Source organism: Meriones unguiculatus, chromosome 6, assembly GCF_030254825.1.
Source record: "Meriones unguiculatus strain TT.TT164.6M chromosome 6, Bangor_MerUng_6.1, whole genome shotgun sequence".
Taxonomy (NCBI): domain Eukaryota; kingdom Metazoa; phylum Chordata; class Mammalia; order Rodentia; family Muridae; genus Meriones; species Meriones unguiculatus.
In genome coordinates, this window is record NC_083354.1 from 60,767,662 (window position 1) to 60,791,864 (window position 24,203).

Consider the following 24,203-nt stretch of genomic DNA (forward strand, 5'->3'; position numbering starts at 1 on the left):
AGCATTTCTAAGTAATTATATTTTAAGGCTAGATGAAAGAAAAAAAAGAAAATTCCCCCCCCACACCATAAATAAGTAAATACAGAAAGAAAGAAAAGGAAGCTTATGTATTAATAAAGCACAAAAGGTCTAGGGCAGGGCAGAGTAGTGCCCAGCAGGAAGTGTGGGTAAGAGGCAACTAGCTGACCAGGAAGAACGTCTGAAGACATGGGAAATACCATTCACTACCATTACAGTCTGTGGCCATGGTTACTCATCACCTACTAGGTCTAAATGTAGAATTTTGTACTAAATAGGACCTTCACCAATACACTCTGAGCAGGTCAACCATAATAGGTGGAAACTGAAAAACAAACAAACATATATTTATTATATGACCTCATAAATGTGACTGAAAAGCAATGTATCAGGACCATATTGTATACTAGATATTAAAAAACAAACAAACAACAACCTCACTTTAAAAGTATTCAGCGTACAAAGAGTTTTCAGTCCAGAGGAAAACAATAGTATATTATGCGTAGTCCAAGGACCTACTGAATGGAATTATTAGAAGAGGTCACTTTAGAGAATTCAAATATATAGATACTTCCTGAGTTATAAATTAAAATGATCCTAGTCTGAGGCCACACAACAGTTCTGAAGCTCTGAACCATACCCCTTGTGAATTAAGTGGGGCAGGCAGATTGGGGAGATAGAGATTACAGAAAAAGATTTGCCAATCTTTCCCTATTTAGAAAGTTCTTTGGCCTAGAGTCTGGGATTCATCACAGTGGTGGGGCAGCTGGTTGGCATACTAGCCTGGGTTCAATCCCCAGCAACACAAATACAGCAGAAAAATAGCTATGGCCTGACCACGCCTTTCTTTCTGCTTGTTTTATCTAGGGGCTTCTATTGAAGAAGCATGAGAGCTGGGCCAAGACGGAAAGAATAGCCAGTGACTGCCAAAAGAGCAACAAGAAGGACATGGGGCATCTTGATAAGGGAGTAGCAACTTCATCATTTTCCACAGAATCTTTGCTGTCAGTGTTTTCATTATTAGAATGTACATCCTTATGTATTTTCATTGCACTTGCAAAAGTGCTTCTATGTCCAGTTATCTACACAGGACATAGACTTAGGCTCTACCCTCTCAATATTCAAGGTTTAAAATAGTAATCACGTGGTTGGGTGTGTGTATGTTTCTCATGACCCTGACATTTGACAGTACTCAATAGGGCTAACTGCTATTTGTTCCTTAATGTCTGGGATTTGGTTGAAAGAACCCAAAACAGTTGGGGCTATTCTGACCAAAAAGAAGCAATAGATGTGATAGGATACAGGATAACAGAACTCCAACCCAGCTGTGAATATTCAGGAGATACAAGCTGCAATTTTCAAAGAAACTACTGAGGTCAACTTCTCTTTTCCCCAAAGGAGGAACCTGAAATTTTTTTGGGCTTTTTGCGGCTTCCTCAGAGGTGGCATAGGGGTGCTCTTGCTCCGCTTGCCTCTTTCACTTTTCTGAATTTAGCATAACTACTTCCCTATTCTAAAGCTCTGACCAAGGCAAATCCTCTGTTGAGAAGAATGGTCTTTTCTTATATGAAATGAGAACATGACCGCTCCAAGGTATGGGTATGAGGGAGAGTACAGCCAGAGGTATCTGGGAGAGTCCAGAGCAGGAAGAGAAAGTAGTAATCTAAACAGGACCAGTAGACAGAACTGGGCCATGCTGGGGCAAGGGAACAAGAGAGGAAAAGAAGAGAAAGCAAAGAAGAGAGAGAGCCAAGAGAGGGGACCAAGAACCAAGAGAGCAAAAGGAGGGTGAATGAGATGCTGGGGAAAAGGGCAGCCCATGAGCTGGAGAAGTTTAGGGTTAAAGCGTGGGATGAGAATAGCTGAGAGGAGCCATGAACTCTGTAACAAGTGTTTGCAATGCTGAGAGAGACTGCAGGCCAGCATGCTCTTTGGGATGCTAAGAGGTACCACAGTTAACTATTTGTGCCTGGCTTCTTTTGGACCTGACACATTAGTAACACAGTTGGAGCACAAAAGAGTGAGAAGAATAAGCACCAGGATCCATCTGTGTTTCCTGCATGACCTCCTTCAGTCCTATATGGTCAGGCCTTCAGGTCAGAAAATCCATTGGAGACAAACCAATACCCCAAATTTCCTGTTTGTTTGTTTGTTTTCTTTTTCTAAAAAAGAAAAAAAGAAAAAGAAAGAAAGAAAGAAAGAAAGAAAGAAAGAAAGAAAGAAAGAAAGAAAGAAAGAAAGAAAGAAAGAAAGAAAGAAAAACTAGAGACTCACTGTGACAAGGTTCCTGGTAGGAGAAGCTTTTATCATAAAAGAGACTAAGCTCCAGGATAATCTATGAGCACAATGTAAACAGGAGTTTCCTAATTTTCTTCCTGTGTTCAGGAGGAAGGCTCCAGAGGGTTCTAGAGAGACCCAACTAGATATGAACTCAGTGGGTGGATTGATGCCCGAGAAAGCTGAGAACTGCCATGCAACCTGCTCTGTGGGATGGAATATTGTTGAAGGAGGCAGAAGGAGATGAAAGGGGAATGGAAGAGGGGAGTGAACCAAGGTATATGAAGCTAGGGGACAGGTTATTTTAAAGTGTAGCCCATATGAGTTCAACAAATATGATATAGTATATGAGTTCAACAAATGATGATATTTTAATTAATTCTTTATCAAGTCCTCCTGTACCGTTGTGCATATAGCTATAATGAGGGCAGCTTTTTCTCTTTTTTTGTCCATATATTTTATTTTTTAGTTATTCTTCTATACAATATATTGTATTGATCATATTCTTTTCTCTTTCCCACTTACTCCCAGATCCCTCCCACCTTCCTCCCCATCCAACTTTATGTTCTTTCTGTTTCTCTTGAAATGAAAACCAAAACATATAAAACGCAATAAGCCAAAACCAAAATGAATCAAAAAATCTCATACAGACAAAACAAACAAACAAACAAAACAAGAAAATAGGAACTCCACCTTTGTGGACATTTTGTGTCCACCTCCCCTACTCTGTTTGATTTGAACCTGTGTGGATCCTGTGTATGCTGCTACAGTCTCTGTGAGTTCCTATGTTTTGGTCTTCCATATCCACTTTCCCACTCACAGTTAAGAATCTCCCAGGGGCCTATCACTGTCAGTGAAGAGGAACCGGAAATCTGAGAAAGCTTCTTGGGCTGCAAATCATCCCTTCCCTAGTCCTCCTAGATTGATCCCACTACAGTTCCATGGAGTAGTTGCTCTACCCTTGCCACTGTTATTTTGTTCCGGAAATGTATTCTTCCTTTCCCTGACTGACATGGCCTTTCTCTTCCATTTGTGTGTCTCCATATCTTTGTCCATGTTTAATTTCCAGTCAGATGAAGCCTTCTCCATCACCCAGCCAGGAAGCTTCTTTATGTGTGCTGAATGGGAAAAGGTAGCATCATGCTGAATCTTATACTGTAGCTATTGTACACTTTGACCTGAGTTAAAAGTTCCGAGTTCTCTAAGTAAGAGTAATAGCATCTTTTACCTAGAGATGGTGCCACATGCCTTTAATCCCAGCACTCAGGAGGCAGAGGCAGGTAGCTCTCTGAGCCTAAAGCTAGCATGGTCTATAGAGTGAGTTCCAGGACAGCCAGGGCTATACAGAGAGACCCTGTCTTGAAAACCAAAAATACATACATACACACATACATTTAGAATGAATGAATGAATAAATAAATGAATAATACTATCTCACCTTTGATTTCTCTGGAAGGCCTAGCATAGGGGTTGCTATGTATAAAACATGATAGATATTCACTGGATTCTGTAGTTTGTTGAGTATTTCATATGTATCCTGATATATAATCAGGTTTATACTGTACTCAAAACTATATTAGCTTTTCTGTTAAATTTTGCTCAACATAGCAAAAAAGAAATTGTTGTTTACCTCCAAATGTCATCTCAGGAGGGTATGAAAGAAAAGCCTGTTTAAATAGGACCTTTATGTCATTGTGGTAGAGGACCTTGGGATTTCCACTGCCCAGAAGGGAATGGCAGAAGGCAGACCTAAACCAAGAAGAAGTACTCAGTGACAGCAAGTGAAACTGGGTCTCTCAAGGGCAATTTTCTACAAGAGTCAAGGCCTAACCACTCACCAAAGAGCAAAGATCAGAGAACTGACATCTATGTGCCAAGCCAATTGCTCACCAAGCTGTACTGAATACTGAATCTGCCAGTCCTGAGATGGACTCTAGAATCTGTTGTAATGGGGTATTGAGTCATTAACACATCTCTCAGAGTGTAAACCAACAACAACAAAAAATCCAACTGCAAAGGTCACAGTACAAAATAATGAAAAAGACAAGAGACAAAAGATCTTTTCTGAGAAGACTGGCACAAAAGTTAGCTTTTACAGATAAACAAGATGTCACCAGTGAGAAAGTGCAGCATTGTGAGGTCTGCAAGTGTCCTACAACAAGATCATAGTCATTCTGACTGGGATGGAATAGAATTTCAAAACTCCATTTTGTGTCTCCCTGATGATGCTGAACACGTTTCCAATTACTTACTGTCCGTTTGTATTTCTTCATTTGAGAATGATCTATTCAGCTTATTGCCCATTTACTGATTTGGGTGCTTTGTTTTTATGTGTTTCATTTCTTTTCAGGTCCTTATATATCCTAAATATTAATGACCTGTCTTATGTGTAGTAGGCAGAGTTTTCCCCCATTCTAGTATTGTTTCCTTTGCTGTGCTAAAGATTTTTTTAGTCTCTCGTTTATCAATTCTTAGAATTGTTTCCTATATATTGGAGTCCTTTTCTAAAAATGCTTGCTTATACTTGTGTCGTCAAGTGTTGCACTTAGATTTTCTTCTAATAGTTGCAAAGTTTCTTGTTTCACTTTAATGTCTGTGATCCATTGTGAATTGATTCTTGTGGAGGGTGAGAAATAGAAATCTAGTTGTGGTCTTTTACATGCAAATTGTTTCCCCAGGACCATTTCTGAAGGAGGTTATTTTGTCTCCAATTTATGTTTTGGACAGTTTTTTTTTTCTTTTTTTTCCAAAATGAGATGACTGTAGCTACATGGCTTTATTCCTGGATCATTTATTCTAGTCTATTGTTCTACATATTTGGTCTTGTGACAGTACATGCTGTTTTTGTCATAATAACTATGTAATACAGTTTGAGATGGATATTGTATCATATCCTACGCTGTTATTTCTGCTAAGGATTGTATTAGTTATTAGGAACATTGTGATTTCATATGAGATTTAGGATTGCCTTTTCTTATTCTGTGAAGAATACCATTGTCATTTTGATGGAGATTGCTTCAAATATGTATATTGCCTTTAGTAATATAGCCATATACACAATATTCTGTCTGTCCAAAAGACCAAGAAGTAGTTCCATCTTCTAGTGTCTTCCTCGATTCTTTTTCCATTTTCTTAAATTTTCATTGTAGAGGTCTTTTGCCTCCATAGTTAAACTTATTTACAGATACTTTTTAATAGCTATAATGAATTGGATTGCCCTCTAACTTCATTCCCAGTCAGTTTACTATTGATATGTAGTAAGGGCACTCTTTTTGTATCTTGATTTTTATATCCTGCTATGCTGCTAAAAGTGTCAGTCAGAGCTTGTAGTTTACCAGTAGAATCCTTAGGGGATTAAGCACAAGATTGTGTTGTCTGCAAATAGCAGTAATTTCACCTTCTTTCCTTCCTGTTAGTATTCTTTAATTCTTTAATTTTCTTGTCTTAATACTCCAGTTAGCCTTTGAACCCTGCATTTCATAAGAATGGAGAGAATGTAAATCCTTTTTTTCACCGTAGATTTTATAGAAAATATTCCCAGTTTTCCCCCAATTAGTATAACACTAATACCTGTTATATATTGCCTTTGTTATTTTAATATTATCTTTTCTCCTGTTCCTAGTTTCTTTGGGGTTTTATCATGAAAGTGTGTTGCACTTTATCAAAGACCTTTTTAAATCTAATGTTTCAATTTGAGTCTTTTCTCTCGTTTGACGAGTTTGGCAGGGATGTGTCAGTCTTATCTATCTATCTATCTATCTGTCTGTCTATCTCTCTATTTATCATCCATCTATCTGTCTGTCTATCTATTTGGTTCTATATGTTATTCTCTTCATATCTGTTTCCTTATCTCCTGTGTTGGTGTTTATTATTTATTACCATCTACTAATTTAGAGTTTAGACTATTTTTGTTTTCTAGGGCCTTGAGGTACATCCTTAAGTTATTTACTCTAGAGTGTTCTGGCTTTTTAAAAACTGTATTTTTTTTTTCCTTCATACAACTGCTTTAGTTATAACTCAAAGGTTCTGACATAATGTGGTTTCATTTTCATTAGGTTCTAGAATTTAAAAATTTCCTTCAACAACCCCACTGGTCATTCAAGATTGTTCTGTTTAGTTTCTGTGTATTTGTGTCATTTCTGTAGGGTTTTTTTTTTTTTGCTGTTTATAAGGATTTTCTAATACTGTGGTCTGATAAGATACAAGATATTATGCTAATTTTATACTTTCTAAGATTTGATTTGTGGTCTAGAATGCGGTCTATGTTAGAGAAGGTTGATGGGCTCCTGAGAAGAATGCTTATCCTATGTTCTGTACACACCTGTTAAGTCCATTTCCTGTATAGTGTAGTTTAACTTTGAATTTTTAGTTTGGATGACCTGTCTTTAAATGAGAGTAGAGTATCGAAATTACCCAATATTATTGTATCAGGGTCCTTCTGACCTATTTTATTTTAATTACAGTTTATTCATTAGTATCCCAGCTGTAGCCCCCTCCCTCAATCCCTCCCAATACCTGTTTCCTCTTCCTCTCCCATGTGCCTCTCCAAATCCACTGATAGCGGAGGTCCTCCTCCCGTTCTGTCTGATCCTAGTCTATCAGGTCTCATCAGGACAGGCTGCACTGTCTTCCTCTGTGGCCTAGTAAGGCTGCTCCCCACTCAGGGGGAGTTGATCAAAGAGCCAGCCCCTGAGTTCATGTCAGAGACAGTCCCTGTTCCCACTACTAGGGAACCCTCTTGGGCACTGAGCTGCCACGGGCTACATCTGTGCAGGGGTTCTAGGTTATATCCATGAATGGTCCTTGGCTGGGTATCAGTTCCATAAAAGACCCAGATTTTTTGGTTTTGTTGTTCTCCTTGTGGAGCTGCTGTCCTCTACAGGTCTTTCTCCCTCCACCTTCATAAGATTCCCTGCACTCTGCCCAAGGTGTAGCAGAGTCTCAAAGACCAAAGTTGAGTCTCAGCATCTGCTTTAATAGCCTGCTGGATAGTGTCTTTCAGAAGCCCTCTGTGATATGCTCCTGTTCTGTTCCCTGTTTTCTCCCTCTTCCGATGTCCTTCCCATTTGCCTTTCTTAGTGAGGATTGATCATCTTACCCAGGATGCTCCTCCTTGCTTAGCTTCTTTAGGTGTACAGATTTTAGCATGTTTATCCTATATTTTGTATAATATCCACTTATAAGTGAGTATACACTATGTGTGTCGTTCTGCTTCTGGGATACCTCAAGATGATCTTTTCTAGTTCCCACCATTTGCCTGCAAATTTCATGATTTCCTTGTTTTTAATTGTTGAGAGTATTCCATTGTGTAAATGTACCACAATTTCTGTATCCATTACTCTGTTGAGGGACATCTGGGTTGTTTTCAGGTTCTGGCTACTATGAATAAAGCTGCTGTCAACATGGTTGAACAAATGTTCTTGTTGTGTACTTGAGCATATTTTGGATATATGCCTCCTGACCTTTTATGTCATTGGTCTTTGTTTTATGAAATTGGGGACACCAATATTTAACACATATATTTTTCATTGTTTTTATATGTATTCACATTACGTATAAATACATTCATATGTATTTATAAATACAATTATATTTACATATGTATATATCACATTTTAAAATAACTGTTACCTTTTAAAATATAAAGTGGTTTTATCTATCTCTTCTTACTTTGATTTGAATCTACTTCATTTGGTAGAAGAATAGCTATGTCAGATTCATTATGGTTTCCATTTACTTGATTGTTTTCCAGCCTTTGGTTATTAGCCAGTGGTTGTCTTTACCAGTAAAGTAACAAAGTTGGATCTATTTTTAATTTTTCTTTTTCTTTTTCTCTTTTCTTTTTGCTCCCTCCCTCCCTCCCTCCCTCCCTCCCTCCCTCCCTTCCTCCCTCCCTTCCTTCCTTCTTTCCTTTCTTTTTTTCTTTTTTTTTTGGAGCTAATTTTTTAACACAGTCAGCCAGTCTTTTCTTTTCATTGATGAATTGAATTCACTTGTATATGAGGTTATTACTAAGCTATACTTACCGATTCCAATAATTTTGTTGGCTGTTTGTTGTTTGATTTTCTCTCCAATCATTATATTATGGGTTTTCTAATTTATTGTAGACATGATGAACTGTTTCTCAGCTCTCCTTTATATAGGCATTTGTCCTATAAAATGTATGTTCCTTTGCTCTTGTATTTGAGCCTGTCTTTCTTCCTCCTCTGTTTAAGTACATGTTAAATATTCCTTTAATTACCTTTTGCAGAGATACTCTGGTGGTTATGCACTACCATGGTATGTGCTTATTTTTCATCTATTTAAAAATATGTTTCTGTAATATGAAACTCCTGATTGGCAGTAATTTACTTTCAGGGCTTGAAATAAATCATTTCATGATTTCCTGGTTTTGATATTGTAAATGTAAATGTTGTTTTTATTTCCTCAAATGAAGGGATGAGATGAGAGTCTTACCCAAGCTGTATGAATACAAGGCTTGGGGTAGGCCCATAGAATTTCTTTTTCTATTCTATATATCCCTAGGCCTAGGCCTGGAACCTTTTAACCTCTGTACAATCTAATCTTCTGCAAACTTGAACCTTGAAAGCTTCAAGCTTCTATCCTCTGTCTCATAATATAGGTCTAGAATGTTTCAGCCTCTGAGTCTTACTACTGAATAAACCCACCTTTTCTAGCTTTTACGCTGGCTGGTTCAAATAGTTGTTGTGGCCCAAAGTCCTCTCCAAGATGACTGTTTTAAACTGGATTCTCTTAGCTTTGTATTGAAGGTTGGTCTCAGACTGACTCTGACAATATTTTCTAATCTTCTGGCTCTTTATTCTCTGACATGTTCTCTATGCAACCTGTGTCTGTAAAACTGTCCTGGTAAACTGGTACATACACTACTCCTACTACTATTCCTCCTGTATCTCCCTGCACTGCTCTTAAGTGGCCTTTCTTTTCCTTTTGCTATTCTGGTGAGAGTTGGGTGTGTCCTGTCTCAGACTCATTCTGTCAAATCTTTCTCTGATTCATCACTTTGTCTGCCCCTCAATTAGAAGTCACTTTCCTTTTATAAACTAGTCTTAACCTTCATTGTTTGGGATTAAGAACATGTCTGTATTCCAGCCAAATCATACTGTAATTCAGGGCATGTCTGCATTCTAGCCACATCATATAGACCTAGAAGGTCTTTAGATATGATCCATTGCCAGAACAGCCATGTTGGTGGATTAAAATTACTATATACTATATCGTTTACTATACTATATCCCTGCCTTTATAAATGATTTGGTGTTTCTCTCTTAATGTTTTTAATATTCTTATTTTGCTCTGTACTTTTGGCATATTGACTATAATATGTTTTGGATAAGTACTCTGGTTATGTCTACTTGGTATTCTGAATGGCTCAGTTTGAATGTCTATTTCTTTCTTTAAGACTTAGGATATTTTCTGCTATAATTTTCTTAAGTAGGTTTTCCATGCCTTCATAATATTTATCTCAGCTCTTTCTTCCATCCTGTAGATTGGTGGGTTTGTTCTATTGACTGTAGCCCAGAGCTTTTGGACACTGGGGTCAAACTCATTTATTTTCTTTTTCTTCATTAATATTTGAATGTAGTATTTCATCCACATGCTTCATGTTGTTTCTGAATCCATACTGGAAAACTGTCTAATGTTTGCTTGAGCTGCCTTCACAGTGGGAGTTTTCCCTTTTTTCATGCTGGGGTGGGCAGTGTCAGCTGGTAGCCCTTAACTGCATTAGTGGGAGGCACAGTTTCACTCTCCTTAGAGATCCCCAGACTGTACCTTCCCGGGTAGATTTTAGCTGAAGGTTGTCGCTCAAGTACATTGGGAGCGTGGAAAGACATGACATCCGACAGAGGACTAGCATTTGTACTTTCAGAGCCTCTTGTTAATCTAATGAGGGATTGCCATTTGGGTATTGTGTATACCCTTCTGACCCTTCAGAATCCTCAGGCTGTACATTACAACATCACATAAGTAGCTCCAAAACTTGATTCACCTCTGGACTAAGAATCAAAGTTATTAAGCTCTAGCTTAATTCTCACTTAATGACTGTTGAAGATGATGGTAGCCTAAGCCCACCTCCTGCTACCTCCATCACAGAACTACCATATTTGCTATAAAAACTCCACAATTCCCTGTTTATATCTAACTGGATCATATATGTAAGATATGACCCACTGAGAATCTTCCTTCAAGATCTTATATAGGTTGTTTCTGAAAGATTTATGGGATGAAAGCCTGGTCTCCAGTATGGCAGTAATGAAAGCCTAATGGAAAATACTTAGATCATGGCAGATTTCATGGATTAATGCTATATAAATAGAGTGGGATGGATATGGTGGGAGTAAGTTAATTCCTTTTGGATTGTGTAGTTAGAAATAGGCATACCTGCACTTAACTCATTCACCATTTTCACATGTCTGGTACCCTGTATGATTTTCTCTGAATGTGTAACAACAGTCAGAGGACTCTTCCTAGTATATCAGCCAGCACCCATACTATGTAAATTTTCTAGCTACTAGAATCAGAAGGCAAATAACATTTTTTTTCCTCTCTGTATTGTCCCACATCAGTTTTATTGTTCCATCATAAAGCACACTAAGAAATAAAACAAGGATAATCCAATCCTCTTCATCATGTAAGTACTACAGTGGTTATCAAGAGCTGTTAGTGCTTTGTGTTTCCCAATCTGTAAACCTGGTAAAAGTGAATGAAGTCAGGAGTTTCGGGATAGCTCAGTGGTTAAGAGCACTTGCTGTTTTTGCAGAGGACCTTAGTTTAGTTCCCAGTACCCACATGGTGGCTTAAATCCATCCTTAAATTTGTTTCCACATCATCTGGGACACTTTTCTGGCCTCACATTCATAAAATAAAAATGATGACAATGAAGCCACTCCTGATGAGATCTGATAGACTAAGATCAGAAGGAAGGAGAGGAGGACCTCCCCTAATAGTGGACTGGGGAGGGGCATTTGTGAAGAAGGGGGTGGGAGAGTGGAATGGGCAGGGGAGGAGAGAGGGACTTATGGGGGGATACAAAGTGAATAAAGTGTAATTAATAAAAATAAAAAAATAATAAATAATAAATAAGCATTCAAAAATTAAATGAAGTTTATATGCAGAAAGGAGAAGAGTTTGGGGGGAGAGTCCTAGAGCTCTACAGGTCCCAGGTTCAAATTGTTTCTTCCCATATTTAGGTAGTGAAACATCTCAATAAATTCTTTTCTTGCTTTTGAGTAAACAGCTCCAATAAAATACAACAGATTCAAATTCAGTTCTGTTGGATGAATAGGCTCTGGCTCTGCTGGGAAAAATCTTGAAAGACAACCATCCCTGAAATAAACAAACACTTCTCACTGTGGGACATCATGATGAGTAGATGTAATGCGTAGTGTTTTCAGTACATAAGCTGGCAGTTTTCTCCATCCCAGCCTCCCTACTCTCTTCCATTGGTCCATTGGTGGATAGAACTGCCATATACCAGGAACTGCAATTCTGTAGAGCTTGGGGGACTTCCCTTAGAATTCCCTTCTTATTTCTGTGCTCACATGAAGACACCAGATCCAGAACCTTCTTTTCTTTGCTTTTGTGGTTTTTGTTTTTGTTTATTTGTTCACGCATATTTGTTGGGTAATTTCCATAATTTACTGAACCTAGCATTTTAAACCTCACTACTGAGACAGCTTCTTTAGCAAGATAGACATTTTAGAATTCATCTCATGTTAAAGAAGAGAAATAATTTCCCCCCTTAATTTGTAACCTTTTGCAACTTCACCACATTTTTTGCTTGTCTCAAGAATTTCCTATATTATTTAATCCTATGCCTGTCGTTCTCTTTTTGACGAGGGACCGGATTTAGACAGAGTCCTGGAACTTGGCTTTGGGAAGGAGAATGAGGTTCCATTTCTCATAGGGATGGCTAGAGTGCTTTAAGGAGAGACTTGTGTGCACTAGGCTGGGGTGTGAAGAATTTTCCACAGAGTGTTACAGTTAGCTCTTTTAGAATAAGATCACCACTGGCAGTGGAAACTCGGATATTCCAAAGCCTATGGTGATACCAAAGTGTTACAGCTCTTGGTTAAGGTGCTATGCTGAGCACAGCAAAGATGCAGGCCAAAGCCCATTTCTGGTGGGCTTGCAGCTGAGAAACAGACACAGGCCCGGAGAGCCTAAAAGCAGCACTGGTGGGTACTTTGCCTGAGGTCGGGCTTCAGTGGTTGCCTGACCCTGATGCTGACACACCAGGTGAATGGCAGAATGGCAACCAGCAAGATGTGGCAAGCCCGGGGCTGCCAGAAACTTGAGGCCACCCGAGCAGGCGATTGGCAGCTAAGTTCGGTTGTCTAGCGGGTATCCTTCCCTTCCCTCCCCCCAACCCCCGAATAAATTCGTCTCAGATGGTCTTTCAGTGAAATCAAGGGCAATATAAAATCTTGGCAGAAGGAGGGATTTTGAGAGTTGATGTGTTTGATTCACCGGAGTCAGGGTGTCAGGGTTACCTGATTTACATGTGGTGGTACAGTGCCTCATTTTCCATGCAGTGGCATGCATGGTCCTATCATAATTAGAACACAGTACTTAATTATTCTATGGGTGGGAGAATCTCCAAGTACAATTGAAGGTCACTCCTGAAGACTAAGAATCTTAGCAGGGTGGAGCAATTCTAGGAATTTCCAGATGCTTGCTGAACCAATTTTCTTATCAGGAGAGAGTCCAGCCTGTAATCTACCCTGAGGGCTATGTGATGCTCCTTACAAATTCTGTGGTCACAAAGATTGCGGGCAGGGTGGATTTTAGAACCCACTGAGAAAAGGGAGTCCACATTCACAGACAGAGCACAAACAAATGGCTATCTGGTGATGTCAGAGTTCAGTCTTAGCCAGCAGAGCCCCACATATACCCCCATTTCCTCACAATCACTTCTTTAAATTCACACTTGGAAGAATTTTATATCTACCTACTCACCAAAACTGTACTCAGGAAGGTGAGGCTGGCCAACAGTGAGGTGAGAGCCAACAAAGGAAATTCTTGACTTCCTTGACTTCTAGCAATGCAGATGAAACAGGTGAAAGGTTTGGTTCAAAATGTGCTGCATGCTCAGGTTTCCTATTCTTGTCCTGTTTCTCTAGTATTTCTTTCCCACAGACTCTAGAGTTACATATTCAAATGGCTACATGGCTTTTCTACTTATATTTGTAATAGGCATCTCAGATCTAAAAATCTCCAAATGAAATGTGGCTTACCTCCTGTCCCTTCCCATAGTGTTCCTCATCTTATGAAAGGAATCACCTTCCATTGCATCCAAAATATTTAGAGCATTTGCCTTTCTTCCCTGTTAACCACATGCTCAAAGTTTGGGCCTGGAAAAATGGGATAGAGAGGTATGTCTCACAGCCAAGCATTCCCCTCAGGATGGGAAGGGGGCCCCAGCCATTTGTTTTTTCCTGCCATGATATTCCAGAGGAAATTCCACTTTATAATGGACCATTATTTTGATGATCTGATAGCCAAACGGAAGGAAACAAGTTGTTTTATTTAGAATATTTTTACTCTTGCAAGAATGGCTACGCATAAAGCCATTGCTTTCTAATATACTTGGGGAATATCTGTCTATCTAGTGAAAGGTAACTTCCAAAGGAAACCCCCTTCTTTGTCTCTCAGGCACCAACCCTAGTTGGAGACAGCTTTAACAGCCATATATCTACATCGTTAGAAAATCTTGGGGGGTTTCCAGAGCCTTTCTTCCCACTTCCCAGTTCTCAAGCCACTTTAGTTGTCACATATTTTTAAGAGAAAGGGTGGACATAAAGCTTAAGCCCTAATCACTTGGCCAAGTCTCCCACTGAGGGCAAATTCCCATTCTTAGAACTGGCTTCCCCTTGCAGATCTTAGTGTAGATGTAGAAGACTTAATGACAAGTAGTAAATTTTATCATTTCATTTTGTATATTCTATTTTGCCACACATGGAAACTATAGAGGAAGGAGGGAGTATAAGGGCTCAAAGTAATGGTTCCAAATGCACAATGCATGTACTTCTGTAACATCCTGGCAGGTATGAAATATTCGAAAGAGACACTTGTGTTCCTTCCTTTGTTACTGATATATACTGATAAACAGCTGATATAGTATATACCAGGAATCTCATGCTGGGAGAAGGAACAAGCTAGGACCCTTGGGTAAGCCAGGAGAAGGACTTATTTTCTGAAAAGAGATTTAAAACCTATCATATCACTTTTCAGTAGAGACCGAATGGACTAGAGTAAAGGGAGTCAGAAGGGAAGGAATACCTTGACCAGCACTACTGAGCTATAGATACCACTTGACTTTGTTTAAAACTAAATGAGGATGTTCTTGGTGGAGGAGTCAACCTCTTTTTTCTTCTTCCCAATGTAGCTCCACAGCCAACATCAACAGGCCTTCATAGGGTGCCATCTTGTGTTGTTCAGTGGGACTACAACACAGAAGTAACACCAACATTTATGGAAAGTGGTGGAGTGGGGCTGAAGCTAAAATAAAGAGTTAATTCATTAATCTTTCTTTTCTGCTTTTTCACTATTAATTGTGTCTTTAACTGAACTATTGAGGACATGTAGACAAACATGAATGGTTGGGGGGTCTTAGTTACTTTTATATCTTTATAATAAAACACCATGGCCAAGACAACTTGTAAAAGAAAATATTTAATTGGGAGCTTAAAGTTTCAGAGGGTTAGAGTTCATGACCATCATGACAGCAGGCATGCAAGAATGGCAGTGGAGTAGTAGCTGAGAGCTCACATTTTTATTTGAGGAGACAGAAAGACGTGTTTTGAAACCTTAAAGTTTTCTTACAGTAACACCTCCTTCAACAAGGCCACACCTCCTAATTATTCCCATACTGTTCCAACAACAGCAGAACAAGTGTTCAAATATACGAACCTATGGAAGCTATTCTCATTTGAACCACCTTAGTGGGATTCAGAGTCATGGCTTGAACCCTAACTTACATACCATTAACACTTCGACTGTAGGAACTGTATGTGGGGAATTGCTTACAGACAAGGAAGCTCTAACATATCTTCCTTTAATCTGTCCTAGTCCTCTGTTACAACCTGGATGGATTAGCAATTTTAAAGAGCTATTACTGATCACCCCAAGCTTAGAAAAAACTCTCAAGAAAATTCCAAGCTGTTCACCCAGGAACAAGGACTAAAGACAGGCTAATCAAGAGGCTGGTCCCTCTAACTCTATGACCACTCTTTAGGCTATATGAACTCTTGCCAGGGTGGTAGCACTTAAAGCCAGACTCACTACATGGCACATGCAGGCAAACAGGCCTATGGGGTCATGAAGGACACACACACACACACACACACACACACACACAAACAGTCCAGCTTTTACCAATTTTTCTCCTTTTGCGTGTTCTAACAGTGAAAAAAGTCTGAGATCTTCATTCTGGCTTTGTCTCTTCTCATTACCACTTCATAAAGGCCTTGGAAGATAGAGTGTGGAGAAGGTGCCAATATAATCTGTAGTCATTCATCATTTAACTGGAAGTTTATTTATTGAAATCCTGCTGGCTGACTACTACTGAGCTGCTTGATCTAGAAAGACAAATCTACACTCCAGGAGGTCATACCAGGATGAGCAACAAACTGTCCATAGAACCTATTAAAATGAATAGAACAGTGAGCATGTGGTCAGTAAAGTTTATAATAAAAATAAGGACTCAGGCCAAGAATTCTACTAACACCATGGATTTAACATTTGTGAAAGTTATTAATGACTCCATCATAGAAGAGCAACATAAGACCCAGAAATTGCTAGATCATATAAGTATATAGAAGCTGAACCAGGATTTAGAACCCAGAGCTATTTTTACTACAAGATAAACAGATAAAATAGCACGTACATTTTTAAAAAAATTAACACTGATAAATACAACCATATGACAACTCTACTTATTATAACAAAATGATGATAAGTCTCCTCAGTGCCTCTGGATTTGGGCATTCATTGTGCTTCTGGACTGGTAGACCTATCCAGAACAAAAATGTCTGCAGCCAATATCAACAGGCCTTCGTAGGGTGCCGGCTTGTATTGTGTACTGGGACTACAGCAGAGCAGTCAGAGCAAGATTCATGGAAAGTGGCCCAGTAGGGCTGGAGCTAAGAAAGATATTTTAGGTATTTATTGGGAGTCATTAAAATATTTGTAATCCTGAAGTCTTGAAGGAAGCTGCTGGGAAAAATTATGGAGAGCATATAGAGAGATGAGTATCACATCACTCTTTCCTCCAAAGTGAAACATGCCTGCCTGGAAAGGAGACTTGCAAGACTCTGGAAGTAAATGGAACTGACAGTAATCAGGAAGTTCCTTAAACTTACAAGATTTATAAAGCTCTTCACCAAGATGATATAAACAGTAGTGGTTGCTAGAAAAAAGAGGCTTCAACGAGCTGAGATGCCTGCAAGATAAACAAATAGCTGCAGGGATAGTTCTCATGAGTTGTCACTCATCCTAGAATGGGTTTTCTAGAGACATAATTGCTTCTGAATTACCCAAGCTCCTGTTAGTAGCCCCTCACCTGTGTTCGGGTACATAGCCCCAGTAAACTCACTTATTCACTAAACTAAGCTTGGGTAGAATTATCTTCCCAAAGGTAACCATCTACAGAGCTTTGAGAGAATCCTTGGCTTATGTAGTTGTTTTCTACCCATAACTGACATGTGAATGAGCTGGTATTTGAAGGTTTGAGCTAGCAGTTTTCTTTGCCTCTTGTCCTATTCCTTCACCCATGGTCTCCATATTTGCTCCAAATGTATGAAACACTCTAATGTGTCACAACAGAGCTTGAAATGTAGGTGGGGGCATTAGGAAAATTACCAGGTATCAGTCATATAGTCAGCTTGATAGAGCTAACCCAAGGGCTGAGAGTGTAACTTAGTGGGAGAACACTTGCCTACTATTTAAAAGCCTTGGATTCACCCATAGCACTGCAAATAATAACAGTAACAAAAGTAACCTGATGGATAATTTAAAACATGTTTGGATGGGTTAGTTAGCTTTTTTCTGGTTTGTTTGTTTCAGAAAGAGTCTTGCTATTTAGCCCGGGCTAGCTAAAACAATTTATGTAGACCAGGTGAGCCTCCACCTCATAAAGATTTACATGTCTCTGCCTCCTCAGTGGTAGGATTAAAGGCATGTGCCACCATCTCTGGCAAAAGCAGTTTCATAGTAGGTTAATGTGTGACTGTTTTTGGCTGATCACTAAGTAAATGTTATTATATAAGACAATTTTTATTCCTAGCTACATAGGACTGTTTTCTTTTACTGATTTTCTTTAAAACTGTTTTTGTTAAAAAACAAATATTTTTACAATATACTTTTGCTTATGATCCCCCAGTTCCTCCTAGATCTTTCTTATCTTCCTATCCACCCATCTTTATTTTACTTTTCAACCCCTCTCTTTAAAAAAAGAATGACAAAGTTTGCCCATAAGTCTCAGCATCTGCATTGATAGTCTGCAGGGCAGAGCTTTTCAGAGGTCCTCTGTGTCAGGTTCCTGACTTGTTCTCTCTTTTCTCCTTCTGATGTCCAGCCTCTTTGCCTTTCTGGATAGGAATTGAGCATTTTAGCAAGAGTCTTTCCTCTTGATTAGTTTCTTTAGGTGTACAGATTTTAGTAGGTTTATCCTATATTATTTGTCTATATGAGTGAGTATATACCATGTGCATCTTTCTGCTTCTGGGATAGCTCGCTCAGGATGATCTTTTCCAGATCCCACCATTTACCTGAAAATTTCATGATTTCCTTGTTTTTTATTGCTGAGTAATATTCCATTGTGTAGATATACCACAATTTGTGCATCCTTTGGGCAGAGTGCAGGGAATCTTATGAAAGAAGTGGGAAACAGTAAGATCTGGAGAGGACAGGAACTCCACAAGGAGAGCAACAGAACCAAAATATCTGAGCACAGGGGTCTTTCCTGAGACTGATACTCCAACCAAGGACTATGCATGGAAGTAACCTAAGACCCCTGCACAGATTGTAGCCCATGGCAGTTCAGTATCCAAGTGGGTTCCATTGTAATAGGAACAGGGACTGTCTCTGACATGAACTGATTGGCCTGTTCTTTAATTACCTCACCCTGAGGGGGAAGCAGCATTACCAGGCCACAGAAGAAGACAAGGCAGCCACTCCTGATGAGACCTAATTGACTAGGATCAGAAGGAAGGAAAAGAAGTCCTCCCCTATCAGTGGACTTGGGGAGGGGCATGTATGCAGAGGGTGGAGGAAGGGAAGGATTGGGACTGGAAGAGGGAGGGAACCACAGGGGGGATTCAAAGGGAATACAGTGTAATAATAAAGAAAAAAATGTAAAAAAAAATGACAAAAACAAAACAACAATAATAAGACAGGAAACACACAGAAAAAAGAAAAAGAAAAACCTCGAAGGAAGACCATTCTTCTCTCTGTCCTTTCTGTAGTTTGTAAGTTAACATTTTTCTTACATCTCCCACAGTGAGGATCTGGGAGGAGTCGGGAAAGGGAAAAAGTATGATCAGAATATAGTATTAGAAAGAAATTGTGTTTAATAAAAACTTTATATAGAAATTCCTCTCATATCACTTAATAAATTACAGCTTCAATATTGGTAGCTGTTTGATTCTTAAAAAAATAAAATAAAATAAAAACATCATGACCACATTTTATCTCATCTGATGTCTTACATATTGACGTTGGTCTGTTTTGTCCAGGTTGTAAAATTGAAGGAGACAGAACTGTGCATGGGTTCCTTTATCATTTGTTTTGTAGTGACTTTAGTAGTACAACCCAGTTCATTCCTGTTACTGGTAATTTTTTTTTTTTTTACTTTATCAGCTTTTCAGAAGATTAATACATTTATTGGTTTTTATATAGCTATATAGGTGCTTGTCCATATTCATTTTCAGTGAATACAACTCTTACATGTAACATGTCTATTCTGAGACTTACTTTGGGGATATTTTATAGAATATTTTCTTGATTGTTGAGATAAGACCATATTTTATTTACTCTGAGTATTTTTTTTTCTCTTAACATATGCATTTCTGGCAGTAAGTCCGTTGGCACTTCTGCTTTAGCCATGTTCTGCAGTCTTTTTTTGAAGAGTGGTCCTGGAGGATGAACCCAGGCTATCCCACATGGTGGTTTGCTTCCAAACCACCACCATGTATAAAATATTTACCAGCACAATTATATAAAAATGTGTAGATAGCATTTTGTTTATGGCTGTACATATGCTTTCCCAATCCTTAGTAACTGTGATGAGCCCTGATAGTAATGCAAGTTCTGTGGACTGTCTGCACTGCCCTCAAGCTGGGAAATCTGAGTAGTGCTTCAGGGTGGCAATGATTTTCTTTAATTTTGCTAATCCTTCTTCCCCTTTATTCAATTTTTGATCTAGATGTGTGAACCTGTTTTCAAATATGTCGGGTCCTGAGCTAGCACGTTTAGAACAAACAAGTTTAAATAAAAAGCATAGTGTTTCCTTTGAGAAATGTCATAAAATATATAGCTTTGCTCAAACCTTGAGGCCTTGAGCTCCACAAGGAGAGCAACAGAATCAAAGAATTTGAGCACAGTGGTCTTTTATGAGACTGATACTCCAAACAAGGACCATGCATGGAGATAACCTAGAACCCCTGCACAGATGTAGCCCATGGCAGCTCAGTGTCCAAGAGGGTTCCTCAGTAATAGGAACAGGGACATTCTCTGATATGAATTCATGGGCTGGCTCTTTGATCACCTCCACCTGACAGGTGAACAGCCTTACCAGTCCACAGGGGAAGACAATGCAGCCAGTCCTGATGAGACCTGATAGACTAGGATTAAATGGAAGGTGAGGAGAACCTCCCCTATCACTGGACTTGGGGAGGAGCATAAGAGAAGAAGAGGGAGGGTGGAATTGGGAGGGGATGGGAAGGGGGCTATGGCTGGGATACAAAGTGAAGAAACTGTAATAAAAATAAAATAAAAATTTTAAAAATAAGTTGTGAACATAGAAACAGTTGCCCTTCCTCTTCTTTGTATATTCATGGCATATTTATATCATGGGTTCATTTTTTATTTTTAAAATTCATTTGCTATTTTTTTAAATGTACTGTATTACATTATTTCTCTCCTCTGTATCCTCTGACTCTTATGTTCCATCATTCCACTCGCTATCAAATTTTTGGCCTGTGTTTTTCTTAATTTTTTAAAATTTTTATTAATTACAGTTTATTCACTTTGTATCGCCCTTGTAGCTCCCTCAGTCCTCCCCTCCCAGTCCTCCCCTTCCTCCCCCTTATCCACCTGTGCCCCTCTTCCCCAGTCCACTGATAGGGGAGGTCTTCCTCCCCTTCCATCTGACCCTAGCCTATCAGGTCTCATCAGGAATGGCTGCATTGTCTTCCTCTGTGGCCTGGTAAGGCTGTTCCTCCCTCAGGGGGAGGTGATCAAAGAGCAGGTCATGGCCTGTTTTTATTCTTGTGACATACATATTGACTAATAAAGAAAGACAGCATGCTGAACCTGGTGTTTGGGAAAGGGGCAGGGGGACACCCGCTTGAGTATTTTTCTCATATAGCATTGTGAGGCCTGGATGAGCTGCTTTATTTGTTCCAGGTATCCGGAAGATGTTAACAGTGGTCAGCATTTGGACTGTGGTGTGTTGTTGGTGAAAACCATCTCTGATTTAAGCATGGCAAATGTATTACTCACTTTTCACTTGCACCATTTATTTGGGGATAGCTTTTTTTTTCCACAACTTCCTTTAATGAGCAAGTCATAAGAATGTGCATGGATGCCCTTTACGTTTAGACTACACACTTAAGTCATGTTGAAGGTTCTTAGAAATTATCCTGGGCATATAGCCAGAAGATACTCCACCATACATTAAGGGCATTTGCTCAATCATGTTTATAGTAGATTTATTTGTAATAGTCAGATTCTGGAAACAACCTAGATGTCCCTCAACTGAAGGATGGATACAGAAATTGTGGTACATTTACACAATGGATACTACTCAACCACTAGAAACAAGGAAATCATGAAATTTGCAGGCAAATGGATGAAGCTAGAAAAAGTGAGGTAACACAGAACCAGAGAGACACTCATGGTATATAGTCACTTATAAGCAGCTATTAACCATATAATATAGGATAAACATACTAAAATCATACTACATACCTAAAGAAGTAAACAACAGACAGGAACCTAGCGAGAATGCTTAATTCTTATTCAGAAGGTAAACAGGATAGACAGATAGAGAACATGATGGGAGCCTCCCATAGATGTCCTCTGAAAGATTCTACCCAGCCGAGATCAAAGCAGATGCAGAGACCTGCAGCCAAACTTTGGGCAGAGAGCGGGGAGTTTTATGGAAGAAGTGGGAGATAGAAGAACCCAGAGGGGACAAGAGCTCCATAAGGAGGCCAACAAAGCCAAAATAACTAGGCCAGGGGTGCCGGCAGAGACTGATGCATCAACCAAGGACCATGCATGGAGAAGATCTAGATCCCCTGCTCAGAAGTAGCCCATGGGCAGCTCAGTCTCCATGTGGGTCCTATAGTAAAGGGATCAGACCTGACCTGAATTTGGTTGCCTGCTCCTTGATCACTTCTCCCTGTAAGGGCGACCTTGCCAACCTACAGAGGAAGAGGATACAGGCAATCTTGATGAGACCTGATTGGCTAGGGTCAGATAGTAGGAGAGAAAGACTCCCCCTTTCAGTAGACTAGGAGAGGGAGATGGGTGGGACAAGAGGAAGTGGGGTTGGAACCGGAAGGAGATGAGTGAGGGGGCTACAATCAGGATATAAAGTAAATAAATTATAAAAAGTTAAAAAAAGAAATTCTACATCAGACACTATACAAATTATGTTTGTTCCTAAGACATTTACCTCTTCAGAAAAAAAAAAAAATGCTCTTAGAAGCTTGGTGGTGGTGGTGCATACCTTTAATCCAAGCTTTTGGGAAGGAGAGGCAGGCAGATCTCTAGTTTGAAGGCAGCCTGATCTTCAAAGCAAGTTCCAGGACAGCCAGGACTGCATAGAAAAACACTGCCTCAAAAACAAACAAACAAAAATGTTCTTAGACTAATATGTTTGTTTTACTGATTCAGTAATTAGTTCATTATTTAAATATACAGTGATAGAAAAAGGCCTCAGTAAAGTCAGACACACAGGGTTCTTCAGAGCAATATAAACAGATCAGAGAAAAAAATTTACATTGTAGCTGATAATTCTTTTTTTCTTCTTTATTTCTTTCTTTATTTTTATTTATTACGATTTATGATTTATTCACTTTGTATCCCAGCTGTGGGCTCCTCCCTCAACTCCTCCCAGGCCCACCCTCCATCCCTATTCTCCTTCCTATGCCTCCCCCTAGTCTGCTGATATAGAACTTCCTTCCTCCTTTTCCATCTGACCTAGCTTATCAGGTCTCATCAGGAGAGGACCTAAAACTCCTGCTCAGATGTAACCCATAGCCTCAGTCTCCAAGTGGGTTCCATAGTAAGGGGAGCAGCGGCTGTCTCTGGCATGAACTCAGTGTCCTGCTCTTTGATCATATGTATTGACTAATAAATAAAGACAGCATGCTGAACTTGGTGTTTGGGAAAGGGGCAGGGCTTTGACAGGCCAAAAGTGGAAGACAATGTTGATCATTCTTAAGTAAAGAACACTAGCATTTACACTGGCATAAGAAACCAGAAGTAGTCTTGACTGTGTGTGAGACTAGACTGGACTAGGCTAGACTGAAGCTTTTGGGTGTCATCATGTGGATTATGACTTCACTATGAAAGTTCCGTGACACACAGATGACACGTGCTTAGATATATTCATGCCCTAGCGCTGAGTGCCAGTATACTTTGAGAAATTTCTCCGAGTACACATTCGAAAATTACAGAGCGTTAACAGTGTTGGAATCAGAGTGTAATGGGGAATTGTGTGAGCCACCACGGTATGCTATTACGAGCCATTGAGTGCTTCTCCTTCAACTAGACTGCTTAATATTTCTCAAAATGTCTTCTTTAAATATTTATAGCTTATTATTAGAATTATGTTTTATTACCTATTGTATTTTAGTCTCTATGAAGTATTTCGACTTTAGAATTTAATGTGTGGAGTATTTCTAACAGGAACTCAATGACTGGCTCTTTGGTCTCCTCACCCCCGAAGGGAGGAGCAGTCCTGTTAGGCCACAGAGGAGGGCTTTGCAGCCAGTCCTGAAGATACCTGATAAAACAGGATCAGATGAATGGGGAGGAGGTCCCCCCTATCAGTGGACTTGGAAAGGGGCACGGTGGAGATGAGGGAGGGAGGGAGGGACTGGGAGGGAATGAGGGATCGGGACACGGCTGGGATACAGAGTTAATAAAATGTAACTGATAAAAAAAAATAAAAAAAATATTTAAAAAAAATAAAACATGAAAAAAAAAATAGCTTCTTGCTCAAGCTTGCCAGCTGCAAGTAGGAGGCAAAGTCTCCGAACAGTTCTTTGATGAACACCACAGCCAGTTCAGAAGCCCACGGAAGCCCCCCGGCAGGGAACTTTGGAGGGTGCCTCACTGGCTCGGTTTTAACTTTAGTCTGGAGTCGTCAGATTTCAACCTTCTGAAGTGCTACCAGCCACAATTTTGCCAAAATGATCTCTTTCAAAAGCACTTTTAAAAATGTGTTTGCCAGTTTCTGGTCTGTAATCTAACATTTAATTGGGGTTTCTAAGTCACTCTTGGGCCTCTTACAATCTTACAAGTTTGTAGCCAGCTGAGGCTGAGGAGATTTGTTCATCTCAGAGCTGGAATGAAAGAAAGAAAATGTGATTGTTTTTCCTTCTTAGACAACCCTTTTCACCCCACACTGAAGTGAACACAAAGTATCTGGTCAC

The 24,203-nt window shown here is 39.5% G+C and overlaps 1 protein-coding gene across 1 annotated transcript in view; it reads left to right on the forward strand.

Moving 5' to 3' along the window:
* Window positions 1–24,203, forward strand: part of LOC110541603 (uncharacterized) — a 163,275-nt gene that overhangs the window by 14,398 nt on the left and 124,674 nt on the right. The window contains exon 2 of the mRNA XM_060385546.1: window positions 886–1,022. The gene's annotated coding sequence lies outside the window, so the exon portion shown is untranslated. The remainder of the gene's footprint in view (window positions 1–885; window positions 1,023–24,203) is intronic.